Below are 8,039 nucleotides of genomic sequence, written 5' to 3' on the forward strand. Positions count from 1 at the left end.
TCGTCCTGGAGAGGGTGAAGCCAGGCTGCTCCTTGGAGGCAAGGATTCTGAAGCTTCATCTGACATACTTTGGACATGTTGCAAGGAGGGATCAGTCCTTAGATATACACCTACTCTATTTCAGACTGCAAAAGTTGGTAGAAGTCTTCTATTTCCTTCTCTTTGGTTCTGGTTATTGGTGCATGTATTTGAATGATAGTGGTATTAACAGATCTTTCTTGTATGCATACGGATATTATGGATATTATCCTGTTGCTCACAACATTCTGTCTCAGGATGAATCTAGAAATGGTCTTCTTGACTATGAATGTAAGCCCATTGTTTCCTCACCTTTTCATTTCCAGCATAGTAGATAATATGATAATCTGATTCAGTATGCCCAAAGCCAATCCATCTCAGTTCGCCAATGCCCTCCCAGTATGTAAAAATTTATGCACTCTATTTCTTCCTTGTTGTTGTGTGTACCATAGAGTTGGAACCACCCATAGCTGACCTGCCTGTGCATTTTCAGAGGCGATTAATTACATGAGAGATTACCCTCCTTTCTCCCAAGGAGTGGCTCGTGGATTTGAACCCTGTGCCTTTGGGATTGCAGTACAGCTTCTTGTCACCAAAGCACCATTTCTTCCTTAACAATGTCCAATTTTCCCACATTCATAATTCTCACATTCCAAGCACTAGTGTCTGCTTGCAACTGCTTACAAAATATGGCCTTGAATCTATCCCACCTGAATTTACAAACCACCTCAAGAACAGGTTTGACACTAATGAAAGAAAATCAGATGAAATGTGGAAGAATATCAAGAATATCACCCATGATGAATGCAAAAGATCATTACAAAAACAGAGGAGGAAGAAAAGATCAAGATGGATGTCAAAAGAAACTTGAATATTTTCCCTAGAGCACTGAGAAGCCAAAGCAAAGGGGGGAAACCCATGAAGTTAAGGAACTGGACAGAAGATTTCAAAGGGCCCCATGGAAAGATAAAGCAAAGTATTATAATGAAATGTGCAAAGAGCTGGAGTCAGAGAATCAAAAGGGATGAACTCAGCATTTTTTAAGCTGAAGGAAACGAAAAATTCAAGCGTCAAGTTGCCATCCTTAAAGATGCTGTGGGGACAATATTGAATGATCTAGGGTGCATCAAAAGAAAATAAGAGTACACAGCATCACTGTACCAAAAAGAATTGGCTGATGCAGAGGAATTTAATGAAACAGCAGATAATCAAGAGGCAGTGGTGATGACGGAGGAAGTTCAAGCTGCTCTGAAGGAATTGGTAAAAAACAAGGCTCCAGGAATTGATGAAATACGAATAGACATATTTCAGCAAATGGATGCTGCCTTGGACGTGCTCACCAAGTTGTGCCAAGAAATCTAGAAAACAGCTACCTGGCAAGCTAACGGGAAGAGATCCATATTTATTCCCATTCCATTCCATCAGAGTATGGAAATTATCCAGTATCACCAATATCACACACATGTAAAACCTTGCTGAAGACTATCCAAAAACTACTGAAACTGTACATCAACAGAGAACTACTAGAAGTACAGGCTGTGTGTAGAAGAGTCTGTGGCACTAGAGACATTGTTGCCAATGTCAGATGGATCCTGGCTGAAAACAGAGAGTACCAGAAGAATGTTTATCTGTGTTTCATTGACTATTCAAAGGCACTTAATTGTATGGATCACAACAAATTGTGGCTAACCTTGAAAAGAATGCGAATCCCAGAATGCCTGATTGTGCTCATAAAAAAATCAACACTTGGACCAAGAGGCAATTGTAGGGACAGAGCAAGGTGGCACTGCATAGTTCAAAAATCAGGAAAGGAGTGCATCAGAGATGCACACCTTTTCAGTCTCTATGTGGAACAGATCATTTGAGAGGCTGGTCTTTATTTTTAAAAAATTATTATTAATTTTAATGAAACTTTACAAAGACTTTGGATTTCCATTCATTCATTGTTGCACTTTTATCCCTGTCCACCCCTTCCCCCAGTTCACTCTTCTCTTTGAAAAGTAAAAGAAAAATTCTTTCATTGTTATGCAATTCCTCCCCAGAAGCCCACTCCACTATGCAGCCTTCGTTCTGGACTCCTGTCATAACAGTAATGCCTAATCATATATTCCTTTTAAAAAGCTCTTTCCCTCTTCTGTTTCAATGTATATATAATTTCTCTCATCTTTCTCAGTCTCCGCCCAACCCCAATGTTAGTCCCATTTTACAACAGTGGCACTATGCAGTATTTTGTCCTTTTGTGACTGAGAAATTTCGCTCAGCATCATGTCTTCCAGGGTCACCCATTTTGTATAATGTTTCATGAATTCTTTGTTTTTTAAAGCAGCATAGGATTTCAATGTGTGAATATACCACAACTTCTCTATCCATTCGTTTGTTGATGGGCACTTTGGTTGTTTCCAACTCTTTGCTATTGTGAACAAAGCCATGATAAACATGGGTGTGCATATAGCTGCTTGGGTGGCAGTTATGGTTTCTTTGGGGTATATTCCCAGTAGTGGAATTGCTGGGTGAAATGGTATTTTTGTTTGCAACTTTTTGAGAAAGTGCCATACTGACTTCCATAGTGATTGCACCATTTTACACTCCCACCAACAGTGAATAAGGGTTCCAGTTTCTCCGTAACCTCGCCAGCATTTGTTGTTTGCTGCTCTGTTATATTTTGCTATTCCTACTGGGATGAGATGATATCTCATAGAGGCAGGTCTTTATGAGGAGGAATGTGGCATCAGAATTGGAGGAAGATTCATCAACAAACTGCTCTATGCAGATGACTTAACCTTGCTTGCTGAAACAGAGGCGGACCTGAAGCATCTACTGCAAAAAGTCAAGGATTACAGTCTTCAGTATGCATAGAAGTTCAACATCAAGAAAAAAAAGATTCTTACCACTGGGTAATTGGATAAATGGAGAAGAGATTGAGATTGTCAACAATTTAAGCTTGCTTGAGTTCATAATTAACACTCTTGTCACCAGCGTCCAGGAAATCAAAAGGTGAATTGGATTAGCAAAGTTGCTGTCAGGGACCTCTCCAGAGTGCTAAAGTGCAAAGATGTCAGTCTAGAGACTGAGGTGCACCTGATCCAGGCCATGGTCATTGTAATTACTTGCTATGCATCAGAGAGCTGAACAATGAAGAAACATGACAGAAGAAAAATGGATGCCTTTGAGTTGTGGTGCTTGAGAAGAGTGTTGAACATACAATTGACTGCCAAAAGGACAGACAGGTCTATCCTGGAGCAGGTAAACCCAGGCTGTTCCTTGGAGGCAAGGATTTTGAAGTTTTGTCTGACACATGTTCAGCATGTTGCCAGGAAGGACCAGTCCTTGGAGAAGGACATCATGCTTGGAAAGGTGGAGGAACAACACAAGAGAGGAAGATCCTGGATCAGATGGATTGACACAGTTACTGGGTAATAGGGACAGGTGTGTTGGAGACAGATTTGCTCAGGATGGGACAGAGTTCAGAGCTATTGTGTATAGTGTCACTCTGAATCTCAGGCAACTTGATGGCACATAACAACATGGTGGCCTAGTGGATAGGTCAAGTTGCGCTGAGAATATCTACTGTTAGGGACATCTCCAGAGTAATAAAGAGTGATGATGCCTGTTCATAAAGACTAAGGTGTGCCTGATCCAAGCCAATGGTTGTCTCAGTTGCTTGCTATGCATCTGAGAGTTTGACAAATAAGGATTACAGAAGATGAATTGATGCTTTTGAGTTGTGGTGCTGGAGAAGAGTACTGAATATGCCATGGACTACCATGAGATAACAGGTCTGTCTTGGAAAATGTACAACCAGGGTGCTCCTTGGGAGCAAGAATGGTAAAACTCTGTCTCACATACTTTGCCTTATCTTTAGGAGGGCCTAGTCCTTAGAGAAGGACCTCATACTTGGAAAGGTAGAGGATGAATTTAAGAAAGTAAAAAAAAAAGACAAATTTTAAAAATAAAATAAAAAATATCTACAACCAGGAGAGGATAAAATAGATGAATAGGACCTTCTAAGAATCAAATCTCTATACACATCCAAAAACTTCAACAGGCTAAAAAGGGAAGCCACAGATTAGGGAAAAAATATTTGGTAATGACATGTCAGACAAGGGACTTATATCTAAAATTTACAAAATACTCGAGCACCACAAGATAAAGGTAAATAACCCAATTGAAAAATGGGCACAGGATATGAAGAGGCACTTCACCAAAGAAGACATTCAGATGGCAAACAAACATGAAAAAATGTTCAAAATCCCTAGCTCTAAGGGAGATGCAAATCAAAACAACTATGAGATATCATCTCACCCCAGTAAGAATAGCAAAATTTAGCAGACCAGCAAACATCAAATGCTGGTGAGGTTGTGGAGAAACTGTAACCCTTATTAGCTGTTGGTGGGAGTGTAAAATGGTGCAACCACTCTGAAAGGTAGTATGGCGCTTTTTCAAAAAGTTGCAAATAGAGATACCATTTGACCCAGTAATTCCAGGACTGGGAATTTACCCTAAATAAACCATAACTGCCACCCAAGCAGGTATTTTCACGCCCATGTTTATTGGGGCTTTATTTGCAATAGCAAAAAGCTGGAAACAACCCAAGGGCTCATCAACAAACAAACGGGTAGAGAAACTGTGGTATATTCACACAATGGAATACTATGCTGAATTGAAAAACAAAGAACTCAAGAAGTATTATGCAAAAAGGATGACCCTGGAGGATATTATGCTGAGTGAAATATCTCAGCCACAAAAGGACAAATATTGCATAGGGCCACTGTTGTAAAATGGGACTGACATCAGGGTTGGGGAAAGACAGAAAAAAAGGGGGAGGAATGATGTATATTGCACAGAAACAGATGGAGAGAACTGTTTAAAAGGAACATATGAATGGATATTCTTGTCATTACAGAAGTCCAAAGTGAAGGCTGCATAGTGGAGTGGAGATGGGGGGGAGGAATTGCATAACAATGAAAGAGTTTTTCTTTCTTTTCAAGAAGAGTGAATTGGAGGAGAGGGGGCGGGGAAACCCTAAGTCTCTGTAAATTTTCATTAAAATTAATTTTAAAAAAGAAATTAAAAAATAAAAGAAAGAAAGTAAAATCCACAAAAAGATGGATTGGCATAGTGACTGTGACAATGGGCCCAAGTGTGTCAGAGATGGTCATTGTGGCACAGGGTAAGGTCAGGTTCTGATCTGTTGTTCATGAAGCCGCTGAGTCATAGTCCACTGGACGGCACATAGCAACAGTGGATAGGGAGATGCACTGCCAACATATATTTCTGTGGAAGACAGATGGACAATCTCCTCTTATGTGATTTTAGCCCAAGAAAATCCCCTGGAGGTTCCCTATGAGTTTGTTCCATCTCAGTGTTAATGCAAATAACTTTACAGAAATTATAATCAGATGTAATACTATCTGGTTGTATATAAATGGGAATCAGCCCTCTGATTATGGTTCCAGTTTCACAATGAGGTCAATCCTGGTAACATCCACTGTCTTATTTCTTCATATATGTGAATTTTATTCACATAATATTTCTTTTAGATCTTGATGTCTTTGCCTAGAGACACTAACTACAAAAAACTTTCAAAGGATTTGTATAAAGGTGTGGATAGATTAACTTAATCTTTTACTGACTGGAATATGATGACTTTTCAGAATATGAAAGGTTTTTGTAAATGACATTTACTTCTATTTTAAAAATGGGGAAAAGAATGAGGAAGCCACAGTAGTAAAATAGTATGCGTGTAAGCTTGGTCAGCAGCCAAAATTGGGACAGCATTCATGTTCTGAAACTATTTAGCTTTGTAACATAGAGCAAATTGGTCCCTGTGTGGTGCAAATGGTTTGCCCCTGACTATTAAACCCCCACCATGTGGCTTGGGGAGAAAAGCCTGGCAATCTACTTCCACAAAGATAACAACTAAAAAAACCTTCTGGGCCGGTCTTAACTTTCTAACTTCTGGGATCGTTATGGGTCAGACCCAACTCCATAGCAACAGGTTTGATTTTCGGATTTGGGGGATTCAAACCACCAGAGATATGCTGCCTTTGGACTAGCACAACTCCCCAGAGACTACACCACCAGAGCTCTCTTCCACATGGTTTATTTATTGTTGTTGTTAGATGCTATTGAGTAGGGTATGACTCATAGTAACCCTCATCGTCTCTGACATACTCAAGTAGTCACTGTGTAAATCCATCTGGGTGGGGGGTAGGTGTCTTCCTCTCTTTTGTCAACTTTCCGCATGACATCCCTCTCCAAGGAATAGGCTCTCCTAACAACATGCCCAAAGTATGTGAGATGAAACTTTGCCATCTCTGTCTACAAGGAGCGCTCTAGCTGTGCTTTGTCCAAGACATATCTGTTTGTTCTTATGGCAGCTCATGGGATATTCAGTACTCTTCTCCGATACCATTTTCTCTCAAAGGACATAATATTTGGAAGAATGGAGGGACAGTGCAGTTGAGGAAAATCCTGGATGAGATGGATTAATAAAATTAACTAGGGTGATGGAGGTAGGCGTGTCAGAGTCAGTGAGACTGGCTAAGGGTAGAGCAGGCTTCAGAGCTGTTGTGCACAGGATCACTATGAGTCGCAGGTGACGCAATGGCACATAACAATAACAACAATATTCAAACTCAAAGGCATTTTCTTCTGCTATCCTTATTCATTGTCCAGCTCTCAGATGCATAGCAAGTGATTGAAACAACCTGAATCAGATGTCCCTTAGGCCTCAAACTGACATTGTTGCTCCTCAATAATTTGGAGAGGTCCCTGACTGCAGACTTTGTTAGTATAATAAGTCTCCTGATCCCCAGTCTGCTTGTACCAAGTGTGTTGGTTTTTGGATCCAAACAAGTTGAATTCATTGACAGTTTCAATCTTTTCTCCATCTACCATGAACTTGCCTATCATGTGGTTTTAGTGAAATTTAAATAAGATGATAAAATATGATATTAAATTGTTTAGCATAGTCCTTATCATGTGTTGTTGTTAGTTCCCTAGGAATCCTCATCAGTTAATGAAACTCATGTACAAAAGGCCAGAGCCTTGCCCAGCCCATTGTTGCAGGAACTATATTTTGAGGGCTTTCTAATCAGTGGAAGCTCATCTTCCAGCACAATCCTGAGACAATACTCTGTGAATCATAAGTTTCGTTGGTTAGTTTTCAGAAGGAAATTACCATGCCTTTCTTCCTAGTCTCTCTTTGTCTGGAACCATCGCTGAAACCAGGCCATGACGGGTGACCCTTCTGGTATTTGGTATGAGAAAAGCCAATGGCATACTTTCCAGCATTTTAACAATGTGAAAGCCACCACAGTATAATAAATTGACAGCAAAGAGGTGGATAACATTCATTATCTTAATATTGTTGTTATTGTTATGTGCCATTGCGTCGCCTGCGACTCATAGTGATCCTGTGTACAACAGCTCTGAAGCCTGCTCTACCCTTAGCCAGTCTCACTGACTCTGACACGCCTACCTCCATCACCCTAGTTAATTTTATTAATCCATCTCATCCAGGATTTTCCTCACCTGCACTGTCCCTCCATTCTTCCAAATATTATGTGCTTCTCCAAGGGCCAGTCCCTGCTGGCCTTGTGCCCAAAGTATGTGAGACAGAGCTTTAAAACCCTAGCCTCCCAGGAAAAACTTGGTTTTACCCTTTCCAAGACAGATTTACTTGTTTTTTAGAGGTCCATGGTATGTTCAAAACTTTTTTCAATACCACAACTCAAAGGCATTTATTTTTTTCTTCTGTCACACTTAGTCATTGTTCAGCTCTCTGATGCATAGTAAATAATTGCGAAGACCATGGCCTGATTTTACTAATTATTAAATGTTGTTGTGTACTGACCAATAGTTGATCTTTCAGTGGGTATTCAGAGGCAGTAAAGCACATGGAAGGAGAATGCTCATCTTTTTCTTGCAAAACAACTGGTGCGCCCCACCTCTTGGTGTTAGTGTCCAACCCCTGCGCTCCTTGTCCCCTATTCCCTTGCTTTCCTCCCCTTCCCCCA

Source organism: Elephantulus edwardii, unplaced genomic scaffold, assembly GCF_000299155.1.
Source record: "Elephantulus edwardii isolate Elephantulus edwardi_28Jun2011 unplaced genomic scaffold, EleEdw1.0 scaffold00094, whole genome shotgun sequence".
NCBI lineage: Eukaryota > Metazoa > Chordata > Mammalia > Macroscelidea > Macroscelididae > Elephantulus > Elephantulus edwardii.